The sequence below is a fragment of the Canis lupus genome, chromosome 29, assembly GCF_011100685.1.
Source record: "Canis lupus familiaris isolate Mischka breed German Shepherd chromosome 29, alternate assembly UU_Cfam_GSD_1.0, whole genome shotgun sequence".
Lineage (NCBI taxonomy): Eukaryota > Metazoa > Chordata > Mammalia > Carnivora > Canidae > Canis > Canis lupus.
Genome location: NC_049250.1, coordinates 4,679,418 through 4,693,846, shown reverse-complemented (window position 1 = coordinate 4,693,846; position 14,429 = coordinate 4,679,418). Strand labels below are relative to the sequence as shown.

Sequence of the window (14,429 nt, the reverse complement as noted above, 5' to 3'; positions counted from 1 at the left end):
AGTGAATAAAAGTGGCTTTCAAAGGCCAATTTCAATTCAAAACTACCCAGAGTTCTTTAAAAGGCAGATTCATTGGGTACCTTGTAGGTGGAATCACAATCCCTTGGAGTATCAGAATCTGCATTCTTCACAGACACACACCAAAATGCTTCTTTCCTATGCTACATGCAGCCTGAGAATGAGGGAAATTCCGTCTCTTCATTTTGTCGGCGAGAAAATAGAGGCTAAATAGTTTGCTCAAAATCACATGGCTAATGACTGAACAAAAAGTAGAACTCAAGCTGTCAGGCGCTGAAAAGTTTATCAGAACGATTACTTCCTCTAGTTTTAGTGTATAGAAAGGGAAATAATCTAGCTTCTAGGGTCCCCCCCCCCCAACAGATAGTTGGTTTCAAGTTCATTTCTCATTGTTATTTCTTTAGCACTTCTGTGTCTCCACTCCTGGAAGCCATTCTCATGGCCATGGTGCTTGCTTCAGAAATAACCAGATTCTTACGTTTAATAGTAAAGAGGTTGGAAGAGGTAGTCTTCACCAGTGTAACGACTTTCTCTATAAAGTCTCATTCGGCATGATTTTTGCAGGGCTCTTGAAAAGCTTGCTGTGTTTCTCCAATTCCCCGGGAAAGGCTGGAAATACCAAGTCTAGACAAATCATTTGAACGCGTTGGGATTATTTTTCAGGGTTTGTGACTCACAAGATCTTTTCTAAGATAATTTAACGTTGGACAGTGCCTCGGGTGGTTATTTCTTCCAGAGTTCTCTCTTTCCGCTATTTATCACGTTGCATCCCAGAGGATAATGAGCATCGATTAGCGAGCAATTAAAACGTTTCTCAGTACACTCCATGTACAGTAATAGATCGGGCTGGCGAAATAAATGAAATCACAGTAACCGACACAGCACGATTTGAGCCAGCGATGCCCCCTTTATTTTAATCAGGTGGACTTAATCTCGTTTCTCTTCTGCTAGCATCGACAAAACACTCGGGAGTTCTTTGCCCCAAAAGAAAAACAAGTCTCGCCCTCTGCGGTCGGTGTTGGGCGCGCGGGTGGACCCGACGCCCTCGGGCGGGGGCTCTCCAGGGGCGCGGCGGCGGCCGGGGCGCGGGGGCGGCGGCGTGGGGTCCGCGGCTCCGCCCCCGCCCGAGGGGCCGGACTGGGCGCGGGCGCGGGGGCGGGGCCTGCTCCCGGCAGGTCGGGTCCCGCGGCGGCACCTCGAGGCGGCCCCGCGCTCCGGCCCAGACGCGAGCTCCGCACCTTTCCGCCCCGGCACCGCGGTCTCCGCGCACCACCGCCGGCCCCCGGCCCCCGGCCCCCGGCCCCCGGCCCCCGGCTCGGGCTTCTCCCGTCCCGACCTGGACGCGGCGGGTCCTGGCGACCCTCGCGGGCGGAGCCAAGGCCCCTGTCCCGGGCCCAGGGGGCCAAGCCCGCGTCCTCAGCGCCGCTCCGCCCGCCCCCGCCCCCGCCCCCGCCCCCGCCCCCGCCCGGAGACCCCGAGGCGCGCAGGCACCAGCCTCGGCGGCCCCGTCCCGGCGCTCGCGCAGCCGGACCCGCCCCGGGGCACCTCCGCGGCCCCCGCGCGCACCATGCGGCCGGCGCCGCTCCTGCTCGCGCTGGCCTTGGCCCTGCCGGGGGCCCCGGGGACGCCCCGCGGAGGCAGCGCAGCCCGGGCCACGGACCGCGAGCCCAAGCCGTGGCTTGTCCTGCCGGCGGCCAGGCCCGGCCCGGCTCCCAGCGCCTCCCGGAGCACCGGTAAGGAGCCCCCCTCCCTGCGGCCGCTGCCCCGATCGGGGCTTCAGGAACCCGGGCTCGAGCAGAGCAGAGCAGACCCAGAGCCTCTGCGGAGATCCGTTCTCGAGGACAAGAGGTGATGAGTTGATTCCGTCGGGCGCCCCGAGACGTAAGCGGCAAAACCCCGTCGCCGAGGAACCGGCGCGCAGTGGCCCTTCCCGGGGACCGAGGCCCTTCAGGCGGCTGCCGGGGCCAACGAACCCCGGGTTCCTGCGCAGCCCGCCCCGGCCGAGGGCACCGTGCTGCACCCACGGGCGCCTGGTCCCGGGTCTGGCCTCGTCTTGAGAATTCAGTAAGAGCCTGCCCGGACACACACGCGCGCACACACACACTCACACTCACACTCACACACTCTCCCCGAAGGAGCTCAGCGATGCTCCTTTGACTCCACCTTCAAGCCCACTTTGGAAGGTTGAGGAAGGCGCGATTCGGAACAGGCCAAGGTGGCTGCTGTGAACTCGGACCCGCCCACCGCCAGGCTCCAAATCTGCTTTGGGCACTCGGGTCCCTGGCTTCTTAGATGGAAAAACGAGGGGGAAAATAGCCAATGTAGAGGTCATGAGACATCCTAAGGTCGGGAAGTCCAGTGTGATTCGTAAATGTGAAGGCCCCAGGGCACAGTGAGGGGTGGGGTGCACAGCAGCGCCGGGCACCCAGGGCAAGGATTAGAGAAGCTGCCGACACGTGTCTGTGTTCAGAGACTGGGCCATGCAGAAGTGACCCTCTTCCAGGCCATCTGCTTGCTACAGGGACCAGCCCAGCCGGGGCTGCCTGAGGAGGCCCAGCAGGCTCTGCCTTGCTGTCACCTCCTAAGTCTTTTGCCGCATACTTTTCACGTTTTTAAGAATGCAAAGAGTGAATACTTGGTATAATTTTTTGTTCGTAAAGGTTATGATATAAATCTATAGTTATTTCCTCCACAGAGTTTCACTGAGTGCCTGTCACATGCCAGTCATCATGCAGAGGCCACCCACAGGAGCAGGCAGCCAGCCATCTGCCCTCTCTTTGGACACATTCTGGGTGTGGAGGGAGGGAAGGATGGTGCACAGGTTTACCTGTGCAGGGGAAGGCAGGGGCAGGTGTGAAGCAGAGGAAGGTGATGGCGAGAGTCTCAGAAGCTGAGGAGGCTTGTTGAGCTACCCGTGCCTAGGACTGGAGCAGAGCTTTCCAGGGCTAGCCCAGAGCCTCCAGGGAGGGGACACGGGGCGGGGTGGGGGTGACTACAGCAATGATGAGGTGATAGTGCCACACCCTTTCATATATGTGGACTTGAAATTATTGTGAGCCCAAAGATTTATCCCTGGCAATAGTTCAGAAATAGCCAGAGTAAAACTAGTGACTGACCAAAATTGCAATTGGTTGAAGTTTATCGTGCATGCACCGAAAAGAGAGTTTGTGCATCAGGCACACTCAAACCAAAACATGGAATGAGGCCCAGGGTATATTGTTGCAAAGCAGCCTGTATAGTGAGAAATCAGTGACCATTTATTCTTCACAGTGATTGAGCATAGTATTAGAATTAAATGTCTAGGACTTGGTTGATAGTTACCTAATATCAACATTGGGAAACAGTTTAAGTTTTGCTTATGATTTTTAGAGGCATACGCAAGAAATGACCCAGGTCAAGTTAGCCTTGCAAAATAAGCTAAATTGAGCTTTGTTTGTATGACAAAACTGGTTTTGTCTGCTCAGAGAATTTTCAGAGCTAGTCTCCATTTGGTTTTGATTTTAACGTCTCAGAGAAAGAAATGTAACTTTGGAATGAAAAAAGGGTGGAGAAAGTCCCAACCCATAGAAACGTTGATGTTAACACATTATTTCAGACCTGTTTCACTTAACAGAACTTTTCTGCCCAGTCACAGATTTGAAACACAGGGGTGTTTCTTGGTTTTCTAAGAAAGTCCTAACTTCTCTTGGAGGCGGATATTCCAGTCCTCTTGTGGCCTGCCCCACCTGCCTTCTGTGGTTCACACAGGGCACCAAACGAGGTGCCCCTGTGCCAGCCACACAGATTCAGGCTGTTTCCCTACAGATGCCAGCTGATTCTTTGCCTCTGCTACTTTGAAGCCTCCAGGAATGTGCTTCTCTCATCTCTCCAAATTCTGTCTGTCCTCCTAGGCCCTGTTCCTTTGTGCAATCTTTGTAATTATTTCTAAGTTCAAAAATACCAAATCCTAAATTTGCTTTGCAACCATCCCTACACAAAGGATGGAACTTGGATTTGCATAATAGTGGAATTTTACGTGTTACAACCTAAATCCCCTCCATTTCAGTCTGTTACTATTACCTCTGCCCACTAAGCCAGTCCTACCCGGTGAATAAAATTTCTTCCACATGAATAATAAAAATAATTTTTCCCTATTTTTGCGCGTCACCATGAAGGAAGGACAGGTGGGTCTTTTTCTTTTCTTCAGATGTGTCTTTTAAAATATTTTATTTGCAGAGTTACTGGAAGCTGTTTGTTTTACTGAAAAACAGTAATATGGGGAGAAGTCAAGATGAAAAGGTGATGTGTGATATTTTGCTATGTATACTTGGCAAGTCTGATCACCAGAGCACTCCTTATGAGGAGCCAGAACGAACTCACATGAACAAATTTCTGCCCATTCAGAGTATATTTCTAAGTAGTAATTTTTGTCTATTTGTAGGATGTCAACTTTAAAAGTAATTGATTTATTTTCCCTCAAAGTCTGATTAGATTTTATTATTTAATCTGTGCCGTTTCTGAGTCATGAGCTCATTTCCTAGCATTTATGACCAAGTTTAGACAACATGACATCCGCTGCTCTTAATACCTTCTAGAGCAGTGGTTCCTAGAATGAGGCCATATACCTCAGAATCAACTGGGAGGCAAGTTTTCAATGTAATTATTGCATTTACCCCGGATATCCTAAATCTCTAAGTATAGCCTGTATCTGTACATCAAAAAGCTCTTGGAAGATTCTTGTGTACATTAAGTTTTTAGAATCCCCAGAGACTTTTAATTGAGGAAAGGGGGAGGAAAAAAGTGGTATATCAGAATCCTCTGGAACGTTTCTTTGAGGCAGAGACAATTCCTGACTGGCCTTCACAACCCTGGCCACACTTCTCTTTCTGTAGTACTATGTCCACTTCCTCATCCCCACATGTACCTACGGCACCATGGCTACATTTTCCAGCGTGTTTGAATGATAATTTGCTAAAAAAAAAAAATAAAATAAAAATTAAAAAAAAAAAAAGGAAAAGAAAAGAAAAGAAAAGAGAAAAGAAAAAGCCTTCCTTGGTCTGCCAGCCTTGAGAGCATGGCCATTAGGTCCCTTTTTAGGGAAGCACTATACAAGAACTATGAAGACCTGTGGTATAGGGAGCTTTATGTAAACCAGTGTTAGCCAAATGTTCTCTCCCCACCCTTCTCTTTCTTTTTCTCTTTTACTTTCTCTCTTCCTCTCTTTCTTTTTTCCCTCTTTCTCTCTTTTTTAAAAATCTAGCATTTATTTGCGGCTCACAGAACTGGTTTTGAAGGAGTCCACTTTGGAAAACATTGTTTTGGCCACTGCACGCAGCCCAGCTCTACCTTAGCATCTGGGGGACACAGGGCAAAAGCCCAGGACACAGTAAAGTGCACAGAAACAAAGTTGATTTAAGGGCAGAGCACTGGGGAGAGGCCACTTATCAGACTGCCAGTCCCCCTCCTCTGGCCTTCCTCTTCCTTGACACAAAATTAGGTCAGTTCATAACCCTACAATGGTTTGTAAGTGTTCAAGCAAAAGGAAGAGTCACGGGTCTGTCACTTTAAATTGAAAGTTAGAAATGATTAAGCTTAGTGAGGAAGATGTGTCAGAAGCTGAGAGAAGCCAGAAGTTAGTCCTGTTGCATCAGTTAGCCAAGATGTGAATGTAAAGGAAGTTCTTGAAGGAAAGTAAAAGTGCCATTCCAATGGTGAGCACATGAGGGATAAGAAAGCGAAACAGCTTTACTGCTTATATGGAGAAAGTTTTAATGATCTGGATAGAAGATCACACCAGCCACAACATCGCCTTAAGCCAAAGCCTAACCCAGAGCAGGGCCTTGTCTCTCTTCAGTTCTGTGAAAGATGAGACAGATGAGGAAGCTGCAGAAGAGTCTGAAGCTAGTAGAGGTGGTTCATGAGGTTTAAAGAAAGAAGCTGTCTGCATAACATAAAAGTGCAAAGTGAGGCAGCAAGTGCTGATGTAGAAGCTACAGCAAGTTATTCAGAAGATCTAGCTCAGATCATTAATGAATGTGCTACACTAAACAGATTTTTCAGTGTACTCTTCTTTTGGAAGAAGATGCCATCTGGGACTTCCATAGGTAGAGAAAGGTCAATGCCTGGCATAAAGCTTCAAAGGACAGGTTGACTGTCTTGTTAAGAGGCTCATGCAGCTGGTGACTCTAAGTTGCAGTCAATGCTTATTTACCATTCCAAAAATCCTAGGGCCTTTAAGAATTATGCTATGCTTTAGAAATGGAACAATGCCTGGATGACTGCACATCTGTTTATAATATGGCTTACTGAATATTTTAAGCCCATTGTTGAGATCTACCTACTACTCAGAAAAAAAAAAAAGATTCCTTTCAAAATGGTACTGCTCATTGGCAGTGTCCCTAAGCTCTGACAGAGCTGTACAGTGAGATTCATGTTGTTAGTATGCCTGCTAACACAACATCCATTCTGTAGCCCATGGATCGAGCAGTAATTTTGACTTTTAAGCCCTGTTATTTAAGAAAGGCATTTCACAAAGTTACAGCTGCCAGTTAGTGATTTGTCTGATGGATCTGGGCAAAGTAAATTTGAAATCCTCTGGAAAGGATCAACTTTCCAGATGCCATTAAGAACACTAATGAGGGGATCCCTGGGTGGCTCAGTGGTTTGGTGCCTGCCTTTGGCCCAGGGCACGATCCTGGAGTCACGGGATCGAGTCCCGTGTCGGGCTCCTGGAGCCTGCTTCTCCCTCCTCCTATGTCTCTGCCTCTCTCTCTCTCTCTGTCTACCATAAATAATAAATAAATAAATATCAAAAAAAAGAACACTAATGATTCATGAGAAGAAGTAAAAATATCAACATGAGCAGGAGTTTGGAAGAAGTTGATTCTGACCAATATGGATGACCTTAAGGGGCTCAAGACTTCAGTGGAGGGAGTAAACTGCAGATGAGGTAGAAATAGCAAGAGAATTAGAAGTGAATCTGAAGATGTGACTGGATTATTGCAATCTCATGATAAAACTTTTACAGGTGAGGAGTTAGTTCCTATGGATGAGCAAAGGAGGTGGTTTCTTGAGATGGAATCTACTGGTGAAGATGCTCTGAATATGGTTGAAATGACAACAAAGGATTTAGAATATTACATAAACTTAGTTGATCATCAGGGTTTGACAAGATTGAATCCAATTTTGAAAGAAGTTCTATGTGGCTAAAATACTATCAAACAGCATCACATGCCACAGAGAAAGCATTCATGAAAGGAAGAATCAGTTGAAGTAGCAATTTCATGGTTGTCTTAGTGTATTTTAAGAAATTGCCACAGTCCCCTCAACCTTCAGCAGCCGCCACCTGATCAGTTAGCAGCCATCAACATGTAGGCAAGACCCTCCACCAGCAAAAAGACTACAGCTGGCTGAAAGCTCAGATGATGGCAATAGAGTATTCTTTTTTTTAAGATTTTATTTATTTATTCACGAGAGACGGAGAGAGAGAGAGAGAGAGGCAGAGACACAGACAGAGACACAGGCAGAGGGAGAAGCAGGCTCCATGCAGGGAGCTGGACGTGGGACTTCATCCCAGGTCTCCAGGATCAGGCCCTGGGCCTGAAGTCGGCGCCAAACTGCTGAGCCACCCGGGCTGCCCCAGAGTATTTTTTAATTAAGATATGTACATTGTTTTTTTAGACATAGTGCTATTGAACACTTAATAGACTGCAGTATAGTATGAACATAACTTTTCTATATACTGGGAAGCTAAAAACTCATTTGGTTCACTTTATTATGGTGGTCTGAAACTGAACCTGTAACATCTCCAAGGTATGCCTGTATCTACCACCACTCATGTTTTAAGATGTACTGGGATTTGTTTTGATCAGGCATGGCAAAATGTGGAAATTATTGTTGTGAAGGAAGAAGTTTTACTTACAGTTTCCTAGAAACAGGAGGCACAGCATGCCTCCAGGGCCACACAGGAAAGCACAGGTTTGGTCGGAAGCAGAGTGAGTGAGGAGAAGGAGCAAGAGCCTTTATCAGTGGTTTCTTCAGGAAAGGCAAGGAAAGTGGGTTTAGGATCGGCTAGTTTAAATAATTTCAGTGGGCTCTGGGGTGTAGGATGCTCTGCAATTGTCTGGTTCCTGGCTCTGGATGATTAAGGCAGGAGAATATTGCCTGGAGTATGAGAGTTGGATGAGGGAGGTCGGTGGGGGTGTGGGCTCTGGATTGGTTGGTGTGCAAATGAAAGGTGGGCTTGCAGACTTCCTGTCTCTAGAAATTGGCTAGTTCTGGGAGGGGCCATCTCTCCAGGGCCAGCAAGGCCTTAGATATCAAAGCATCAGAAACACAGAAACTAGAAAGGCATGATTTCACCTTCTTCTCCAGCTTTGCCTGGGTGTTGGCTCACCCTTCAGTCTCTGTTCCTTTCTACTGTGCATCTGTTGGTCTTTATCTTACTGGACCCTTGGATGCTTTGCTGCTGTTGACTCCTCCCTATCTTATGTTTCCACAATTATTCCTGCTTTACTCTTCTTTCTCTGACCACTCTTCTTTCTCTCCCTGACCACCTTGTCTTTTGGCTTTCTTGTAAGGTGCATCTCAGGGTTCGGTTCCCAGTCATGAATTTTTTGCACACAAAATGTTCCCTTGTGTGATCCCATGCACCTTTATAGTTCCAACTATTGCTTCTGTGTGGCCCTTCTGTATCCTTTAAATGCATACATCCACTCTTTACTGAATATCTCCACTGCAGGAATTTCAAACTTGACCTTCCCGCATCTCAACCATGCATCTGCCTTACTACTTCTGGTCTCAGTAAAAAGGCTATGTTTCTCAGGTGGCATGAATTGACTATTGGATTAACAGCACTGTGGGGTTTTCCAGTGGTTCAGTCTGTTGACAAGCTTCTAACTACCTAACCCAACAAGAGCATAGTAGGTCTGGATCCTGTTTACTGCTTGCACCAATCTACTGACATTTTGTACTTTTTACAGTTTTCTGGACTCATTTGATATTTTGTCCTTAGGTGACACATGACATCACATTAGAATTTTGTCATAATATTTTATATTATATATAAATAATATATATAATATTTCATAATATTTTATAACTTATAATTTAGGATTTGAGAAGCTGCTTTAGAAATTATTTAGTATACCTCAATGTATAAAGGAAGAAACTGAGACATCTTTGAAAGTGTGTGGCTTGGCACAGCGTTTTACTTTGGTTGAGAAGGAGAGTGACTGTCAGGTTAGGAGAAGTTAGAGCACACAGTTGGGTACAGAGTGTGATTCAATATGGCTGTATTTTCTAACTCAGATAATTTTAAATAATTTGTGTCCTTTGTAGAATCATTGGTGAAATATTACAGTTAACTGCGCATTCTAAAAATATATTCTATCAAGTACCATATCACAATTTTAGAAATAATTTAAACACAAGGTGTATTAAAAATCAGGTCACCCATATATATCACACATATATGTCCTTGCTCTGTCAGATGAGAGAGCCTTGAAGCAACTGTACCCCAGTAGCAACAAGTGCACCTATTACCCAGATTTTGGTTTCTAATACCGTTCTCTAATAAAGGGAATAGACTCTGTGGAGAAATGGCTGAGACCAAGATTGAAGCAAAGAATGATTCAAGATGAGCCTGCAACATCTGGTAGTGCTAGAAAGTAAAGAAGTGATAAAAATGCAAAGCAACACTGACACGACCAACTAGAAAGAATTCTGATGACACTTTTTTACTAAAAAAGAATTCTGTGTCTTGTCTTCTAATAATCACAAACTACAAATACACATTAGAAGTAATAATGTTATAGCTTATTGATCAACAGGTACTTCAGTACTGGGTATGCAGAAGTTCTGTATCTTGCTTGGAAGATTTAGATGATTGCTTTCAAACTTGACCTCCTGTGAGTTCTTGTTAAAGTGATTTTATAGCATTGGGCCTGGAATTCTGTATTCCCTACAAGATTCCCAAAGATCCATAGAACTGAGTTATAAAGTCAGCAGCCACTAAGAGCTATAAGGGTGCCCTCTTGGGAGCTGATGCTGCTCATCTAGGGAACATACTTTTGAAAAGCAAAAATTTTGAAAAAAAAAAAAAAAAAACCCAAGCAATTAGTTTGAGTTTACTTCATTATCCTGAGTATAATTCGCAGCTGAAATAGCATTAGGCCCCTCAAAAGTTACATATAAAGAGATTTAATCTCCTTATTTAAAAATCTTAAATTCTAATAAAAGAGGCATGATGTAAAAACATATATTAGCATATATACAAATATATGTAAGTACAGATGCCATGTAATTATACAAGGACAGAAGAAAGTACATACCTTATGACAATGTATTTAAAAATCCTACAGGTATTTTTTAAAGATATTGCTTGCTTGAGTATGTTTATCATTAGCTTTTTTCTCTCAAATATTTAATAAATTTCAGTGTTTTTCAAATACTGATATTTCCCATGAGCAATTTTCTCAACACTGGTGTAATAAATCTGGTTTTTATTTTTGAAAGTGGAACTGCTTTTATATATTGAGAAAGAGAATAGTTGTGCCATTTCTATCTAAAGGAAGTGATAACTCAAGAAACTATATACTAAAAATTTCAATTTAGGTACCTGAAAAATGCATAAAATGAAGGAATGCCCTTCAATATCTAATACAGTACAGATGATCAATTAACATGGCTTTGTAAAGAATCAATCAAGTAAGAGCAAATATCTTTATGGTAAGATATTAAAAATTATATGGAGGTAGAAATGAACACTAAGCATTTCCTATTATTTTGTTTTCTAGTTGTTCTGTGTTACAACTTTTTATTCCTCATAATCTCTGCTCATTTAGAAAAATTTTAATTTAAATTCCAGTTAGTTAATATACAGTGTAATATTAGCTTCAGATATACAATATAGTGATTCAACACTTCCATACATCACACAGTACTCATCAGAGCAGGTGCCCTCCTTAATGCCATCACCTGTTTCACCCATCTCCCATCCCCCACACCTTTGGTAACTGTTCTCTATAGTTAAAAGTCTGTTTCTTGGTTTGCCTTTCTCTCTTTTCCCCCTTTGCTCATTTACTTTGTTTCTTAAATTCCACATATGAGTGAAATCATATGCTATTTGTCTTTCTCTTATTGACTCAAAATATAAAATGCTTCATGAATTTGCATGTCATCCTTGCACAGGGGCCTTGCTAATCTCTGTATTGTTCCAATTTTAGTATACATGCTTCAGAGGTGGGCACAATCTTTGCTCATTTTGAACAAGAGAAATAGGAACAAGAAATAAGCCTGTCAGCATTTATATACATATATGTATATGCAAGTCTATTTCTTCATAAAAATATTCTTGTACACTTAAAATTGATGATGGTGGCCGTTGTCAACTGTTTTGGTTAAATAAAACCTAGAAATTTTCACAATTAGATGAATGAGATAGAAGTTTTTGGGATTCTTGTCATGTATTACTAAGAGATCCTTTTGTTTTTAATCCATTTGTGTATGTAATTTTTTATACCTTGTAGTTAGATGCTAGAGGAATGAAGTATGTGTTTGAGGCTTGTGCTGTCCAGTATGGTAGCCATTTGGTACATGTGGCTATCAAGCACTCACTATGTGGCTAGTCCAAGTTGAGATGTGCTATAATTGTTAAATACATTTCAGATTTTGAAAACTTAGTATAAAAATGTAAAATGTCTTATTAATAATTTTAGAGTATGGAATATGTGTTGAAATGATAACATTTAGGTTATATTGGGTCAAGCAAAATATTAGGTACATTTTTAAAAAGATTTTTATTTACTTATTTGAGAGAGAGAGAGACAAAGCAGGAGCAGGGGGAGGGGCAGAGAGGGAGAAGCAGGCTCCCTGCTCAGGGTGGTACTCAATCCCAGGATCCTGGGATCATGACCTGAGCAAAAGGTAGAGATGCTTAACCAACTGAGACACTCAAGCACCCCTGTTAAGTAAATTTTACCTATTCCTTTTTACTTTTTAAAATGTGGCTACTAAAATATTTGAAATTAAATATGTGACTTACATTTCTATAGTGGAGATTGCTTTTTAAGATTATTTTCCTATCAGAGATCAACCATCTAATCTTGTTTGGGAGTAGTTCTCTCATATTCGATTGCTCACTTAATATTTTGTTGATTAAAGACTATCACAGGTGCATTTAACACTAAATACAAATTCAGTTTCAATCAGCTAGTTTTTTATTGAAAAATTAGTACAGATTTATGTTCAAAATTAAAATTAATAATGAGTATGCATCAAAAAGTACCTCTTCTCTCCTACCCCCGGAATCCTACTTCTTGGTGCTTTTCTGCATGTTATGGTGACAGTCACCATTACAGTTTTAAATACAAATTGCAGTGTGCTACAGAGCAGACATTGGCAAACTTTTTCTATAAAGGGCCAGATAGTAAAAATTTGGCTTTTTGGGCTCTCTGATCTCTGCAACAATCACTCAACTTTATATTATAGCACGAAAGCAGGCATAAACCACATGTGAACAAATGAGCATGGCTGTGTATCAATAAAACCTTACTTGCAAAAACAAGACATAGGGCAGGATTTGACTCCTGAGGCTAGTACTATTCAATAGAAATACAATAACTTATCTTTAAACCTTTTGACTTATTTCTTTGCATCTATTCTTGTTTCTCCATACTCGGCATTATGATCTTTTAAAAATGCATCTTGACTGGGTCATTCTCTTGCCTAAAAGTTTGACTTCTCATCACTCGTAGAATTAAGGACAAAGCTTATAAAGGACAGTAAGGGGGCACCTGGGTGGCTCAGTCAGTTAAGCATCTGCCTTCAGCTCAGGTCATGATCCTGGGATCCTGGGATCCAGCCCCAGTCAGGCTCCCTGCTAAGCGGGAAGTCTGCTTCTCTCTCCCTCTACCTGCTACTCCATCTGCTTGTGCCTTCTCTCTTTCAAATAAATAAATAACTAAATAAATAAATAAGTAAACTAATCAATTAATTAAAAAATCTTTTAAAAAGGACTATAAGGCCATCTGTGTCTGCTGATTTAGCTGACTTCTCTCTTCCTCACCTTCTTTCTCTCTTAGCCATCCTGGACATTTGTCAAATATTTGAACACACGTAATCTTTTCCTCTGCAGAGACTTTTTGGCCTAGGGTGCCCTTCCTATATCCTATTACCTAGATATCTCTTGCTATTCACTTACGTGTCAACTTAAATATCAGTTTTCTGTTTCATTTAGGTCAACCTGCTTTATGTTCCTATATTGTGTTTGTACTTTGAAATGAAAATTCAAGAGTATTAAAAGTATGGTTTTCTTGGTGTCCAATACTCAGCTCAAGCAAGGCATTGATTGTTTCCATTTGAAGGTAACAACCTACTTGAGGAATCATTCTCTCGGCTTTTAATTTCTTAGACATTTGCCAGATGCTGCATTCACAAAGCAGTGTTGTACAACCCTGCAGGTGATAACAGATGAACAAAACATTGTCTCTTTCACCAAGAAGCCCACAGTATTGCGGTGGAGACAGACATGTGTCCAGACAGTATCATGCCAATCAGAATGTGACAATTGCCTTTATAGAAATTAGGAAGTATGCTATGAGGGTGTAGAAGAGGGCTATCATCCTGAGTGTCATCATTGTGCCAGGTCTACAGATTAAAATCATAGCTGAAAATGCTTTTGGAACTGGAATTATTTATAGTCTTTGAACACGCTTTAGCCATAGAATTCCAACTGCACTCAACTGACTCAGCTTTCAGAAAGGACCAGATGAACTACATTGCTAGATAAACTGTGGAGTATTGATATCACAGGAGCCAATTTACTATGCTTGCTTTCACAGAAACCAAGTTCAGGCTGGAATATAATTAATTAGAACACCAAAATATTCATATAAAGAAATACTTAGATCTTCACTGTTGCTTTGTTTTTCTGAATTAGTATGGATAGTTTGTAAGTGCAGATGTTTATTGAGAGTGAGAAGGGAGCTCCATTCCAGCTGCATTCCTATCACCTTGACTGTGCTGCTCTGGACTCACACTGGGCTGCCAGGAGCAAGCAGCTCTGTATGCAATGAAGGGCTCTCACACTCCTCATTAACTGTAGGATGTACAGGGCTGTTAGAATTCCCATGTCTTCATTCTACACTGCCTGTCTCAGCAAGGTTACACAAATCAGTGTGGGCATTCAGACTCTTTTATAGGGAAGTGAAAAACTTTCACAGCCCCATTAGACTCATATGATGTCTGACATGCGCAGTAGTACATCTATGATAAGGACATTGCAAGTTTAAATCTATAACTGCCAATGAACATTAGGTTCAAAATTTTATTTCAGTTTTCTTTTCCACTAAAAGGATTGCATATACTCCCAAATTGTTTTTTTTTAAATTAAAACAATGTTTTCTGGATGGTATATTTATAGTGACTACAAA

At 42.8% G+C, this 14,429-nt stretch overlaps 1 non-coding gene across 1 annotated transcript; it reads right to left on the bottom strand.

Annotated features, from left to right (window-relative positions):
• Positions 1–11,142: 11,142 nt before the first annotated feature.
• Positions 11,143–11,246, bottom strand: LOC119866797. Its single transcript, XR_005381308.1, has one exon. It is a non-coding gene; the product is annotated as a U6 spliceosomal RNA (small nuclear RNA).
• Between the last annotated feature and the right edge of the window lie 3,183 nt (positions 11,247–14,429).